Below are 16755 nucleotides of genomic sequence, written 5' to 3'. Positions count from 1 at the left end.
TACCAAATAAGCGCATTTACTTTTGTAAGCCGACAAGCTGTGCTACCAATTTCACAACTGAGTAGAATCAGGCAAGGGAGCAGAAAAGAAAAAAGATGCAAAATGGTTTTAGTAACTATGTGACTGATATTGTGCTATGCAGTATAAAATGGTTGTATCATCAAATCTTCAGAACCCTATGATGAAATTTCCTTTTACAACTCAAGGAAACAGGAAATCAGCAAGGTGAGGTGACCTTGATCACAGTTTGAAGCAGGTAGAACATATTTTTAAGCCCTGACTTGTCGGACCCAAAACCTAGTTCTTTTTGGAACCAATATGCACTGTTGGTGGGAATGCTGTGTAGAGAAACAATATGAAGGGTTCAACAATCTCTCTTCTGGATATATATATGCAAAGGAAATTAAATCAGTATCTTAGAGAGACACTTGCACTCCCCTGTTCATTGGAGCATTACTCACAATAGCCAAGATATGGAAACAACATATAAATAGCATATATAGATATATGACATATATACAGATGGAGAATATCATTATATTATATATTATTTATTACTGCTATATATTATATCTTATATTATTACACATAATTTATTGTTATAAATTATTATATATGGAGAATATCACTATATTATATATTACTCATATTATTATATACTATTGTTATATATTGCATATTATGAGTTATTATTATAAATTACTTTATAATACATAATATATACATTAGAGAAATTGAAATATAAGACACTGGCCTCTAAATAGGAAAATGAGCATTTTGCTCCTTAAAAGGGTTTTCAAGAATTGATTTAGGGTGTCTTATGACAATCATAGCTTTTATCATTTAGGCCGAATTTCTCCAATGAGTATCAGTTATTCAAGGGGCAGAGTCATATTTTACTCATTTTTGTTCTCAGAACATAACAGAAAATATTGGTGTCTATTCAAGTTTGGTTGAATTAATGAACAACTAAGATATTCTTTCTTGGCATCCCAGCTTGGTCAAAAACCCTCTCTTCCAAACATCTGTGTAAGAGCGGATCCCTGACTCAGCACATTGACCACAAGCTGACTATAGTGGGGGAGTCCTGATGTAACCGGGAGTGCCTGGAAGAGGCAGATGTTGATAGCACATTGACTTCCAGAAAACTTACCACCAAGGTCAGCATCCTCCAGTTAAACACTCTTGTAGTAAGTTTTGAAAATGAAGTAATGGTTTCAGTATCCATCCTTTTCTATCATGAGAAAGCACGTGCTCAAAATATGTCTCAAGTAAAAAAAAAATTTTTAAAAGATGATTTGTGGGGCACCTGGGTGGCTCAGTGGTTGAGCGTCTGCCTTTGGCTCTGGTCATGATCTCGGGGTCCTGGGATTGAGTCCTGCATCAGGCTCCCTGCTGGAAGCCTGCTTCTTCCTCTGCCTATATCTCTGCCTCTCTCTACCTGTGTCTCTCATGAATAAGTAAAAATAAACAAACAAGCAAAAGATGATTTGTGGCAATGCCTGGAATTTTGAGCCCTTTTGTCTGATGAGTACAACAGTTTTTAAAAAAAGATTTCTAAGGAAATTCAATACCTTAAAAAATTTATTTAGCAAATGTTTATTGAACAATCAGGAAAATAACAATCTCTTGTCTATATTCAAACCATCTTCTGGAGGTTGCAGATATGTATGTTTTAAAATATTGGCATTATTTTTGAAATGTTTCTTGATGTCCAGGTTTCTTAGCATACAAGTGCTTAATGAGTTTTAATTATCATCATCATTATTACTGATATTAACATCTTTTATGACCTTCACTGTTCACCCTTTCCAATTCCCATGGTCCCATTCCAATTCCATTTCTTCTTTCTTGATCTAACCCAATCTTCTCTAGCTTGACTAAAGCCTGGCTTATGGATTCCTCTGTTTTACTTCCCTAAGTCCAGCAAGAGTCATAGGATTGAAGTTTCTTGCCAGAAACCATGCCTTAAATCTCCTGTTATCTCTTCCTTGACTTCTTCAAAATCCAGCAGCTAACAAGAAGCATCAAAACTGTCTCTGCAGCTACTTCTGTGCATGCTTTACCTCCAGTGAGGTTAAGGACAGCTATTTTGGAAACATGGAAGAGATTACTGAAGTGTATAAGAGAGAACGGGGAAGACAAAGGGAGTATAAGAAGAAAGGAGTATCAAAGGCATACCAAACTTCCTGTTTGGTTGCAGACCACCTCAATAAAGTGAATAGCACAATAAAATGAGTCAAATGAAGTTTTTGGTTTCCCAGTGAATATAAAATATATGTTTACAGTATAGTAGTCTATTGAGTGTGCAATGCATCAAAAAAACAATGTACATATCTTCATTAAAAAACAGCCTATTACTAAAAATTTCTAACTATCATCTGAGCTTTCAGTGAGTCATAATCTTTTGCTGGCGGAGGGTCTTGCCTTGACACTGATGGCTGCTGACTGATCAGGGTGCTTGTTGCTGAAGGTTGGGGTGGCCGTGGCAGTTTCTTCACATAAGGCAACAACGAAGTCCACCTCATCGATTGACACTACCTTTCAAGAATGATTTCTCACTAGTGTGTGATGCTGTTTGATAGCATTTTGCCCACAGAAACTTCTTTCAGAATTGGACTTAATTGTCTCAAACCTGCCACTGCTTTATCAATTACATTTGTGTAACATTCTAAATTGTTTGTTGTCATTTTGATAATCTTCACATCATCTTAAGCAGCAATAGATTTGATTTTAAGAAACCACTTTCTTTGCTCATCTGTAAGAAAAAACTCCTCATTCATTCAAGTTTTATCATGAAATTGCAGCAATTCATACTCAATTTCAGGCTCTGCTTCTATTTCAAACTCTCTTGCTATTTCCACCGCATCTCCATTTACTGCCTCCATTGAATTCTTGAACCCCTCACAGTCAACTCCGAGGGTTGGAGTCAACTTCTTCCAAACTCCTCTTCACGTTGGTATTTTGATGTCTTCTCATGAATCACAAATGTTCTTAATGGCATCTGGAAGGGTGAGTTCTTTCCAGAAGGTTTTCAATTTGCTTTGTCCAGACCCATCAGAGGCAACACTATGTATGGCAGCTAGAGCCTTACACAATGTATTTCTTAAATAATAAGACCTGAAAATCGAAATTACTCCTTGATCCATGGACTGCAGAATGGATGTTGTGCCAGCAGGCATGGAAACAACATGACGCCTACTATACACCTCCATCAGACCTCTTGGGTGACCAGGTGCACTGTCAGTGGGCAGTCACATTTTGAAAGGAATCTTTTTTTTTTTTTTTCTGAGCAGTGGGCTTAAAATATTCAGTAAGTCATGTTGTAAACAGATGTGCTGTCAACCAGGCTTTGTTGTTCCATTTACAGAGCACAAGCAGAGTAGATTTAGCATAGTTCTTAAGGGCCCTACATTTTCAGTGATCAATGAGTGTTGGCTTCAACTGAAAGTCACCAGCTACATTAGCCCCTACCAAGAGAGTCATTCTGTCCTTTGAAATTTTCAAGCTAGGGATTGACTTCTATCTATGAAAGTCCTAGATGGCATCTTCTTCCAATAGAAGGCTGTTTTGCCTACATTCAAAATTTATTGTTTAGTGTAGCCGCCTTCATTAATGATCTGAGCCTGATCTTCTGGAAAGCTCACTGAAGCTTTTGCATCAGCACTCTTCTGTTATGGAGATGGCTTCTTTCTTCTTCTTTCCTAAACCTCATGAACCAAATCTTGCAACTTCAAACTTTCCTCCTGCAGCTTTCTTGCCTCTCAGCCTTCATAGAACAGAAATAATTTGGAGCCTTGCGCTGGATTAAGCTTTGGCTTATGGGAATGCTGTGCCTGGTTTGATCTTCTATCTAGACCGCTCAAACTTTCTCCATATCAGCAATAAGGCTGTTTCACCTTCTTAAACATTTGTGTGGTCAGTGGATTAGCACTTTTAGTTTTCTTCAAGAACCTTTCCTTTGCTTTCACAGCCTGGCTAACTATTTGACAGGAGAGGCACATTTGATAACTATTTGGCTATCTTGGCTTTTGACATACCTTTCTCACTAAAATCATTTCTAGCTTTTCATTTCAAGTGTGAGATGTATGACTCTTCCTTTCACTTGAGCACTTAGGGTTTGTTGTACAATAACGTTGTAGGGTTATTAATTAGCCTAATTTCAATGCTATGTGTTTCAAGAAATAGGAAGTCTGAGGAGAAGGAGAGAGACAGTGGTATGGCTGATGAGGAGAGCACTCAGAACACATACATTTATTGATTAAGTTTGCTTAGACTCTTAAAAAAATTTAACATGTTTCAGTTTATCTTTTAGCAGTATCATCAAGGCACAATTCTTCTCTTATGAAACCTGGCCCCGGTTTCTGTGACACCACAAGAAAATGATTCAAGAGGAGCAAATGAACATTCACACAGACACACACACACACTCAATTGCTGGCATTTCTCTGATCAGGTGTCATTCCTTGAAGAGTAAGATAAAGATCATACTAGAGATAGCGGAGCTCCTATTTCTCAACCTTGATGCAATCAGAACCTCATGACTAGTTTTGGTCGATGGTTGTGGGTGGAAATGACATGTAATGTTTGTTACCTTAGCGTAATAGCCTCTTCTACCTAATACAGATTTTGCACAAGATACATCCAAACACACTTTACTTTTTCCAATATCAGCAATTTTATTTTCCTATTATGAGAACAATCTAGGAAAGTATATGGTAACAGTTAAGGGGTCCCAGTCCTGCATCAAATTTCTAGCTTGGGAAGAAGAGGAGGATCCAATTTCTACCTGGGGTAGTCTGTAATTTTTCAGATGACAGATAGATCAAAGTGATTGTCCTATCGTAAGAGGATTGGTGACTTCTTAGAATTTTAGAGTGCTAATAGATGCCTTTTCCCTTAGGGGACAAACAGGTCTACCCAGGGCATTCATCATCTTTGCATAATTTACGCATATTTTTAACTTCCAATTCAAATGTTTAAACGTTTAATGTTAAATGTTTAAACATTTGAATCCTGTTAATCACACAGTGTAAGTAGCAGAGTCAACACTAACAGTCATTACATTATCTCAAAAGAAAACACACCTTAAAATCAATTAAGCTCATCTATTTGAATATTCAACGGATGATAATACAAAATTTAAATATCTTCCTACAAACCTATTTTTGACAATAATCAGAGTACTAAAATTATCTTTCAAGAAAGCAATCCTAGAGAAACAAAACCTAGAGAAACAGCAGAACAAACAAACAAACAAACAAACAAAAAAAACTATGTCTCACATTTGCCCCAGTACAACCGGTGCCTCTCTTTCTACCTAATATTCTGAGATTGTAGCCTCTAAAACACGCAATAAGTAGGAATAGAGTTGGTCCGATTTTAGGGATAGAGTTGGTCCAATTTTCCGATTTTATTGCTACAAACAATACATTTTACAGTCTCCATCAGATTTCCCCTCTACCATCTGAAGTTCCAATTAGAATCAAAGCAACAAGTGAAGATCTAGTACGTGTAAGTACTAAGTTGTATTTTACAACTTTTGACTCCCTCCAAAACTTAATTACCAATAGCCTACTGTTGACAAGAAGCCTTACCAATAATGAAAACAGTTGATTAACACATATTTTATAAGTTATATGCAGTCTTGGAATAAAGAAAACTGGAGAAAAGAAAATGTTATAAACATCATAAAGAAGAGAAAATACACTTATTTCTTGAAAAAAATCCACATATACGTGGACTTGTATAGTTCAAACTCGTGTTGTCCAAGGTTCAATTATAAAGTTAAAGATTAGGCATATCTGTGTCAGAACCAGAAATCTAATTCCTGGGAACCATAGCGAAAGAAAAGGCAACAATTTTGTGTTTTTCTTAACCAGATATGTACACCAATCAAGACTTGTATATTTGATCTGTCAAATTTGAAACAGTATGCAATTTTTGCATGCTTTATATATATATATAAATATATATATATAATGCTTTATATATATAATGCTTTTATATATATATATATATAATGCTTCTGGGTTTAAACACTTCTGAAGAGGGGATCCCTTGTGGTTCAGTGTTACTGCCTGCCTTCGGTCCAGGGCTTGGTCCTGAAGTCGCGGGATCGAGTCCGGCATTAAGCTCCCTGCATGGAGCCTGCTTCTCCCTCTGACTGTGTCTCTGCCTCTCTCTCTCTCTCTGTGTCTCTCATGAATAAATAAATAAAATATTTAAATAAATACATAAATAAATAAATAAATAAAAAACAAACACTTCTGAAGAGATAAGACTTTCTCCATTTCCTTGGTGATTTCCACCATCTATTCCTTCCCTCTTTCCACAAGTGTCAAATCTTTTGTATGTGTCCAATACTATGCGAGGTAGTGGAGACGGCAGGAAATAAAACCAAGCATTGACTCCTGTCAGCATGGTGCTTGGGATAGCATGGAGGCAGGGATTAAACACATAATCACCTAAATAATATTTAATATAATCTCCTAAAGCATATTTGTGATAAGGACAGTAAATTGTTGGTATTTGGATTCGTATCATCATGTAGCCGAGGGGTATGATCTAGTTTGGAGATTAGGCAGATTTTCTTTTTTTTTTTTTTCATTTTAGTCATAGTTTTATTAAAAAATAACTTGTAAATTTCAGACAGTACCGTGCAAAAATATATAAACAATTATTTTATGTCAGATAATGTTGGCTCTAACAAATCAGCAGGGTTTTTTGTTATTATTATACAAACATGGCAACAAAATGTGAAAATAAAACACCTGCACTTGGGAAAACATGAAATATAAACATTACAACCATGGGTTCTCATACATGATTCCACCTACTGGTGAAAGTTTATTTTTGTCATTCCCACCTAAGGTTTACTGACACACTGTACATCCCGGGTTTCAGCACTGTCTTTTATAACAGGTGCTTTATGTATCAATATCTAAATTACAGAGTGAAGCACATTTTCATATCTATTCCTCCTTTCTCATTGGTAGCCCAATATATTCTTCCTCCTTGTGCTATATCTACTGGAGAAGTAAGTGAAGGCTGGTGGTTAGCCGCTCCTCACTGGCTAGAGCAGACAGTTTGCCTGCACCAATGCATATCATCAGCCCTGCCAACTATGCAGTTTTACTATTGCCCCTGAACGAATGTCACATGAACCCCTATTTTCTTACAAGGGGTAAATATCAGTGTAATTCCAAAGGATAGAGTATATACACAATTTTATTCAATAGTTTATAGTATGCTACAAATATGTATAATTTCAGTAATAAATTAAGAATAAATGAACAAAATCAGTACGAGGGTAGTTCATAGACACCACGTTACTCAATGCCATTTTTATGCCTTCATTTCTAAGAGTTCACCCAATCCAAGATTCAGGATCATCCTCTTGTTAGAAAAATTTGTTTGTGCAGCCTATGTGAACTGCATAGAGTTTCACCTCCTTTAAGCCATGGGAGATGTTTGTTAATAGCAGAAATGCTGGAAAGGATGATTTACAATCAAGAACAGTTGATGAACATTTGTACAATATGTATAAAACTCTGCAAAAATTCTTTAATACTTTTTTTCCTCCAGTTCCTCACATTCTTTGCATCATGTTTCAGTTATATTCCCTTTTGAAGATAAATCACTGTTTGTGAGGATGATAAAATTCTTTACTGTTTCCTTAATGGGATTATTATTGGACTCCAACGAAATAACACCTAACTCCAGGAGAAAGCACTTCATTGCTGTTACTTAGCAACTGGGATGCACATCACTTTCGGTAGATAAGAACAGTATCAATATGTATAGATTGAATAAGATTGTCAATTCTTTCCAAATCAAGTATAACCTCCTGCCAGTTTGCATCTGTTTTAGGAAGGCCTGCACTGATACAGCCCAAAATGAAGACATGAATGCCAGCCTCAGTCAGAGAATGTTCAGAAGTTAACACAAATAGCACTGGATGGAAAAAGTGGTTTCGAAATTGTTATTACTCAATGCCAGGGTAAATCCTTAAGTATTGAAGAAGAGCGGGCTATGGAAATGGTGTCCATCCATCCCGGATACTTCCTCCAATGAGTCTAGGCTTCAGGGAAGAGGGTGGCAACCAGCGCAGCCACCCGGCTCCCTTCCCTGGCGACGGGCTTCAACTGCCACGATGGAATCAGCTGGGGTTCCCCCTGGGTGCCCTGAACCCAGAGTCCCAACCCCCAATGAAAAGAAAAGTGAAAGAGCAATTAGGCAGATTTTTCTTGAGGAAGTGAAAATAGAGATGAAATCTGAGTAACAACTTTTAGCAAACGAAATGGGAGAGGAAGAGTATTCTAGGAAGAGGTAACAGAACATGTTAAGGGTTTATATTCAGAAGATACTCAGACATCCCATTTTTCACTTCTAGTGGTTTGAATCTGTTAAAAATATATTCATGTCTCTACATGCTCAATGCTTCTTGAGCATGTGGCATATAATTATACCAGCTATGTGATGTTCTTGTCCACTAGAATCCACACTATTTCTGGGTCTCTTTCTATTGATTGATTTTTCTCCTCATCATGGGGATATTTTTCTGCTTTTTTGTATGTCTAGTAAGTCTTGGTTTTATGCAGAGAATGTCAATTTTAGATTTTGTTGGTGGTAGATATTTTTGTATTGTTAGGTGCTAGATATTTTTACATTTCTATATATTCTTGAATTTCATTGTAGGAGGCTACTAAATTACTTGTAAAGAGTATATAGCTTTACTGTCATTTCACATTTTGTTAGGTGGAATCAAAATAGTTTTTAGGGCTAATTAGCAAGGCTGTAATGTTTTGAGTGTTCAATTCAATGGCTCTCCTATGATGAGACTTTCTGTTCTCACAGTGAGCACACAAGCTATTCCCAGCTTTGGGTGAGCCCTAAGTCTTGCCTTCTGAGTATTTCTTTCTTTAGTTATTGATAGTTTCTTCACATACAAGTGCTGATCAGAACTCAGCCGAAGACTCAAGGATGATCCTCTGTAGATTTCTGGAGCTCTCTCTGTGTGTAAAGTCATTCCTCTCCAGTACTCTTTCCTGTGAACTACAGGACCAGGATCATGACCTGAGCAGAAGGCAACCACTTAACTAACTGAGCCACCCAAGTGCCCCTCTTTTCTTTTTTTAATAGATCTACATGTACTGTGAGTAAATGTGCAACCACACTGAAAGGTTAGGAATATCTGGCTTAACAGAGATTGCCATTCCTTTGGCTTAATGGAAAGCCAATCAAATTGTCCAAGAGCACACTTGGGAGGGACAGAGTCATATTGGTGACTTGTGTTTCAAAAGTTTACTTCTACAAAGATGACTGAGTGGAAGCTTAGAGGCCTTTCAAAGACTTTTATGGTAACAACTGCAAAAAATAATTGGACAGAATCAGATTTCAAAAAACATTAAGATTTTAAGCATAATTCTAGTAGTATATTGATATCTAAAGATTTTACCACTATTTCAAGGTTCCTAGATGATTATACCACTAAGAAAAAAATGCTAGAAGAAAGACAAATCTCATTTTTAAAAAATTTTTTATTTATTTATGATAGTCACAGAGAGAGAGAGAGAGAGAGAGAGAGAGAGAGGCAGAGACATAGGCAGAGGGAGAAGCAGGCTCCATGCACCGGGAGCCCGACCTGGGATTCGATCCCGGGTCTCCAGGATCACGCCCTGGGCCAAAGACAGGCGCTAAACTGCTGCGCGACCCAGGGATCCAGACAAATCTCATTTTTCAAAAATGTTAAGCCACTTTGATACCAAACCACTATTTAAAAAATTCCTCATCTCTTCTCAGTGATAGAAAAACCTATTTAAAGAAATTTTTTAAATTATAAGAATTTTTTTTCTTTTTCAAGTTTTTATTGAAGTTCTAGTTAACATACAGTGTAATATTAGTTTCAGGTGTAGAATTTAGTGATTCATCACTTTAATAAATATTTTTAACACATGTAACAGAATACATTGTCTAAGGCCAATAGGCCTTAGGAATAAGGAAGTAAAAATGGATCTACACCAAAGAGTGCCTAGGTGGTACATTAAGTTAAATGGCCAACTCTTGGTTTCCACTCAGGTCCTGATCGCAAGATCATGACATCGAGCCCCCAAGTTGGGTTCCACACTCAATGCACAGTCTGCTTGAGACTCTCTCTCCCTCTGCCCCTCCCACCTGTGCTCACTCTAAAATAAATAAATAAATTAAAAGATAAATCTTTTAAAAAATAGCTACATTAAAAAAATCACTTTTTTAAAAAAGATTTTATTTATTTATTCATGAGAGAGAGAGAGAGAGAGAGAAGCAGAGACATGGGCAGAGGGAGAAGCAGGCTCCATGCAGGGAGCCTGATGTGGGACTCAATCCTGGGACTCCAGGATCATGCCCTAAGCCAAAGGTAGACGGTCAACCACTAAGCCACTCAGGCATTCCCAAAAATTACTCATTTAAAAAATAATAATTCCATACCAAGAGATATATCACCATTCTATCTCAGACCTGCAGTTCCACCCTTATGTCAGGAATGCCCAAGTGTCCAATCCCTTTGTTAACAGTTGAAACAATTTGTGAAATTCTTTGGATTCACCTTTTCGGGATGGTTGATAACTTTCATTAATTAGGAGGTTTGGTCCTTGAATTAATTAGTGGTTCCTTGACTTGGTTAATTTTCCCTAGTCCATCCTTAGCTTGCTCTATCATGCAGATCTTACTTTTGCAAAAGGCCAACATAAAATTTTCTTGTAATTTTACCTTTTGTTACCAGTAATCATTTTTTCATGTATTCAATGCAGACAGAAATTGAAGTTTTTACATTTTTGAAGTGTTTTTCCATCTTTAAAAACCAAAACTTGGTTTCTGCTTAAATCTGTCATCTCATATGTTAATTTAAGTGGATTTAAATTTCTTATTACATAGACAATATGTAATTGTTGTGACAAGATTGAAAGGTACAGATTAGGAAAAGTTTAAAGAAAAGTCACTTGTGTTACAAAGCAAAGGGTAGCCACTATTCTCTTCACCTGTTACATATCTTTTGACTTTATATTCTTGCTATTTTTAAATATAAAAAGAGATACGCATATATGTTGCTTTGAAATCTACTTCTTTCCCTTAACAATATGCTGTGAATATATTTCCATACTAGTATATATTATTTTCACAAACATAATTTTAAATGGATGCCTAATATTCCATTGTACGAATGTGCCATACTCTTTTTCAAATGTTGCAAACACAGTTGCTACAGTTTTACAAACATGGTCACAATCACAGCTAAATGTTTGCACGTATTGTGAACTATTTCCTTCAGACTAATTGGAAAATTTGTAGTAGACTCAGATGGCTTAACAGAATTGGCTCATTGCCATTTTCCTGATCATGAAAAAAAAGTAAACTACTTTGGTTACTTTCCCACCTCCAGCATAGAAACAATATGACAAAATAATACTACAGTGAAACATCAGAGAGAGCCATTATGCATCTGCAAACTCTCAGCTATATTAATTAGGTTTGTATGCCCTGTGTGGCCTGTTGCACCATGCAGTCAGTTCAGAAAATACGGACTTTAATGACCAAATGACTCATGGAAACATAATATGCTTGAGTCCTTTAAAAAAAAAAAGAAAGAAAGACCTTCACTTACATAATTTTATTGGAAGAAGAGGTTATCATTTATAGAACATCTCATAGGAAAATAACAGCTTGAATTCTCCTGTGTGTTTCAGTGTTTGTTTTTTTTTTTAAGATTTTATTTTATTTATTCGTGAGAGACACACAGAGAGAGGCAGAGGACATAGGCAGAGGAAGAGGCAGGTTCCCTGTGGGGAGCCTGATGAGGGACTCTATCTCGGGATCACAACCTGAGCAGAAGGTAGATGCTCAATCACTGAGCCACCCAGGTGTCCCTGTTTCAGTGCTACGTGATGAATTTTCCTGGCTAGGTCCTGACCAGAACAACCAACAAGTATGCAATAATCAGCTTATTCCTAGAGATCTCTCAGTAAAATATAAGGGAGATAAGCTAATTACTGAAATTATGGAGAAGGACCATGTGGAGACCAGGGTTACATAGTTCCTGTTAAGAGAGATAAGAGAAAGATTGGAAAGATTGGCTCAGATTGGAAGTGTTCAAGCAGAGAAGTCCTGGTTATTTCATTTTTTTGAAGCATGTGTCCTTGACTCTTAGAAGATCAGTGGGAGCAAACAATTTAGAAATTAAGCCACTAAGTGATGAGCTTTAGGCAATGCATTTTGAACCCATCAGATAGTATAACTGGTTTGGTAGTAATTATAAGCGCACAGTGGAAAGCTAAGACTCACGTGTCCAGACTCGTCTCTGATTACAAGTTTGAGAGAGAAAATGAACAATATAATTTAAAGGCAAGGAGGGTTTCATTTCCATCTTTCATTGCAGAAAGCTTCTCTGGTTTAAAAATGTAGCAATGATACTTAAAACAGCATGTTGACATTTTAGATTTTCACTTATTTAAAAGATAAATTATGAAAATAATATGTAAATAGGTATATATATTTTATATATATCAACATATATAATGCAGAGAAAATTAATAATATGAAATAAAACATACCAAATGGTATAGAACATGATACAACGAATACTCATATCTAGATCATCCAACTTGGGAAACAATATATTATCAATACTGCTAATGTGGTTTGTGTTTGCTCCCCACTTGTATTGTGACATATGTAAGCATCCCTAAAAATAAGTAACAATTTCGGGCATCTTTAAATTTTATTTAAATGAAATTGTACTGCATTTTATCTGTAACTTGACATTGTGTTTCCAAGAAGTAACCATATGGATAACTGAAGTACTAGACCATTTGCTTTATTCTTGAATAGTCTCATACACCAAAATAAAATATATTAATTCATTCCATTGTTAGACATTTAGCTCGTTTCAAACTCCTTGCTAATATATCCACTGCTGGTATCAGCTCTCCTCTATGTGTACGGTTTTGAGGGGGCCTGTGGGAGACATTTCCTGGTTGGAATTCCTGAGTTATAAGGTGCATGAATTTCCAACCCAACTAGATTTTGGCAGATTGGACTTAAAATGTTTTTTTCCCCAGGTAAACTTCAACCAGCAGTGGGTAAGAGCTCTATAATTCCACATTTTTGGTAACACTTAGCATTGTCAGGGTTTTCAACAATTGCCATTCTGATTAGTATGAAATGATGTAGTGGTTGTAATTTGTGCCTTTATTTGTAGGTAGTGTATGTATAGATATATATTTTTAAAACCGTTTTTTAGAGGGGACTTGGGTGGCTCAGAGACCGATTTCAGCTCAGGTCATGATGCCATAGGTCTGAGATTGAGCCCTGTGTGGGCCTCTGAGCTCAGCAGGGAATCTTGAGATTTGCTCCTTTCGCCCCTCCCCCCATTCACATGCAAGTTCACATGCTCTCTCTCTCTCAAATAAATAAATATATCTTTTTTTAAAAAAGACTATTTTTAGAGCAGATTTAGGTTCCCAAAAATTTGTGCAGAAGTTACACAGATTTCTCATATGTCCTCTACCCACACATATGTATAGGTTCCCCTATTGTTATGATCATCTCCCAGATAGGCACATTTTTTATGACTGATGAACCTACACTAATAAATCGTAATCACCCAAAGTCCATAGTTCACATTAGATTTGCTCCTGATATCACACATTCTACGGGTTTGGACAAATGTATAATGACATGAAACCATCATTATAGTATCATGCAGAGTATTTCCACTGCCCTCAAAATTCTTTGCCTATTCAGACACTCACTTTGCCTATTCAGACAACTCCTGGCAACTACTGATCTTTTTACTACCTCTCCACTGATTTGCATTTTCTAGACTGCCATGTAGTTGGAATCCTATAGTACGAGGCCTTTTCAGATTGCCTTTTTTCACTTAGTGATATGCCTTTAAGGTTCTTTCATGTTGTTTTGTGGTTTGATAGCTCGTCTTTGTAATGCTCAATAATATTCAATTGTTATGTGTACCACAGTTTATTTATTCATTCACTTACTGAAGGGCATCTTGGTTGCTTCCATATTTTAGCAACTATGAATAAATCTGTTATAAACATCTGCTGCAGGTTTTCATGTGGACACAAATTTACAACTTCTTTGGGTAAATATCAGAAAGCGTGATTGTTAAATAGTACACCAAGAGTATGCTTACTTGAATATATTTTTTCCTATGTTTATTGGTCATTTGGGTTTCAGGTTTCTAGTTTGTGACTTGCATACAAAAACTCTTTGCATATTTTTCCACTAAATTATTTCTTTACACTTATTAATTTCTTTATATTTTAGCATACTAAACTTCTACTGTTCATAAACATCTTCCCCAGCCTTTGGCTTTTCTTTTAATTTTGTAATGGGTTAATTTTGGCAATGAACTTCTTTAATGTATCATTTTTAATTGATTGTTTTCTTTGTTTAAGGAATTCTTGTCGATGTGGAGATTTCAAAGATAACCTATGTTTTCTTCAAAAAGTCTCTAAGATTTGCTTTTCATGTGAATATCATATATCTTCATATGACATTTTACTCTCCAAAAGCATTTTACCATAGTATCTGTTTTGTTTAACATTAATATAACTTTAGGGTTTTTTTAGTTAGTACATCTTTTTCTATGTGTGTCATACGTACTTTTTTCCTATGCTTTTGCTTTTTAAAAAACGTATAGCTGTGTATCTTTTTCTATGCTTTACTTTTTATTTTTCTGATTCATTTTGTTTATATGCATCTTTTAAAGATTTTATTTATTTGAGAGAGAGACAGAACGAGTAGGAGGAAAGGCAGAAGCAGATTCCCTGCTGAGCAGGGAGCCCAAAACAGGACTGGATCCCAGGACCCTGTAAGCATGACCTGAGCCAAAGGCAGACGCTTAAATTACTGAGTCACCCAGATGCCCCTACATGTATCTTTTAGAAACAGTATGTAGTTGGCTTTCAAAAAAAGTTACAGTATGAAAATCTTTGTCCTTTGACAGATTTAGTCCATTGATTTTTATTATGGTGATGCACATATATTGAATTTTCTTGAGATGTGTATTTTAAAAATGTGCCTTTTTGACATTTCTTTTTAAGATTATTATTTATTTATTTGATATAGAGGAAATGCATGAGCTGAGGGGAGGGGCAAAGGGAAAGGGAAGAGCAAACCCCTTGCTGAGCAGGGAGCCCTGCCTCGGGCTTGATTCCAGGACCCTAAGATCATGACCCGAGCTACCCAGGCCTCCCCAGAATATGCCTTTTTTCTTTTTTCCTTACTGCTCATACAATAGTGAGCTTTTTAAGTTCAATTTCCCTGGTTAAAAGATGCATACTTTATTTTAGCTCTTTGATGATTACCTTTAAAATTTCAACACAGAGGGATGTCCAGGTGACTAGGTCAGTTAAGTGTTTGCCTTCAGCTCAGGTCATGACCCCAGGGTCCTGGGATCCAGTTGAGCATCAGGTTCAGTGGGAGCCTGCTTCTCCCTCCGCCTACAGATCCCCCTGCTTGTGCTCTCTCTCTCTAATGAATAAATAAAATCTTGAAAAAAAATTTCAACACAGATAGATGACCTAACACAAAGTTAATCCTTAAACAAAACAAGAAATTTGGAACACTAAGGACCACCAGCTCAAGTCAGTTATATTCTAGTTTCCTCTTTCCTTCTAGTTTTTGGTTGCTGGTGATTTACTTTTTTCATAGTTTATCTTTGCATTGTAAAGAATATTTGTTAATATTTTTTTCTGCATTTCTAGGTATTTTTAGCATCCATCTTCTTCTTCTTCTTTTTTTTTTTTTTTCCTCTCTCCTGGGTAGGTTAAGTACAGTATATGAGAGACAAAGTCAAGTTTGAATTTCAGGTCCCTGATGCCCAACAATGGGCATCCTTTTCATAAGGACTCACAGCTCTGTGGGGCTGGAGAACATGAAGAAGTAAGCTTCAGAGGCATAGGGGTTGCCCACAGGGATGAGAGAAGCCCAAAGAGATTCTGGGATAATGCTGACAGTACTTCTACTTCACAGTTCTACCTAAGCCTGACCTCGCCCACAGTTTTAATCAAGTGCTATCTATTTCTCCTAAGAAGCAAACCCACTAACTGACTTAGAAAATAATGAGTTATTTTTTTCCTTTGGAGTTCAGAGTTTTCTCTAGGGAGAGTGAGGGAGAAAAAGTTTATCTTCTGTGACTGCTGGAAAGCTCTATGTCCCTTCATAGTAAGGAAAGGTTTTTTTTTTTTTTTTTTTTTTTGATACTTCAAAAGTAGAGCCCTTGGGGCCCTGCTGGGGACCAGCATGGTAGTTGCTATGAGAGTGAAATTACAATAGATGCCTTGTTCAGAAAATCTAGCAAGTTGAGTCTCCTGGAGCTAAGTCTTTATCCTTTATGTGTTTCAGCTCAGGGAATGATTGCAATGGGAGCCTTATTAGAACTTCATAAAGGTTTGCCTACCTTGAGATGAAGTAGATCTGCCAAGCCCACTCCCTGCTTGCATAAGATGCAATTTGAGGTAACAGTTGCTGTCTGGTGGTATTTCTTTCTTTTTTTTTTTTTAATGATGTTATTTATTTATTCATGAGAGACACAGAGAGAGAAGCAGAGACACAGGCAGAGGGAGTTTGAAACAGGTTCCTCACAGGGACCCCAATGTGGGACTTGATTCCCAGACCCCAGGATCATTCCCTGAGCCGAAAGCAGATGCTCAACCACTGAGCCACCCAGGCGTCCCTGGTAGTACTTCTTTA

At 36.6% G+C, this 16755-nt stretch overlaps 1 pseudogene; it reads right to left on the bottom strand.

Annotated features, from left to right (window-relative positions):
- Window positions 1-7511: 7511 nt before the first annotated feature.
- LOC121497674 lies at window positions 7512-13185 on the bottom strand (annotated as a pseudogene).
- Between the last annotated feature and the right edge of the window lie 3570 nt (window positions 13186-16755).

Source organism: Vulpes lagopus, chromosome 8 (assembly GCF_018345385.1).
Source record: "Vulpes lagopus strain Blue_001 chromosome 8, ASM1834538v1, whole genome shotgun sequence".
Classification (NCBI taxonomy): Eukaryota; Metazoa; Chordata; class Mammalia; order Carnivora; family Canidae; genus Vulpes; species Vulpes lagopus.
Note: the sequence above shows the minus strand (reverse complement) of the source record. Positions and strands in the feature narration are given on the sequence as shown.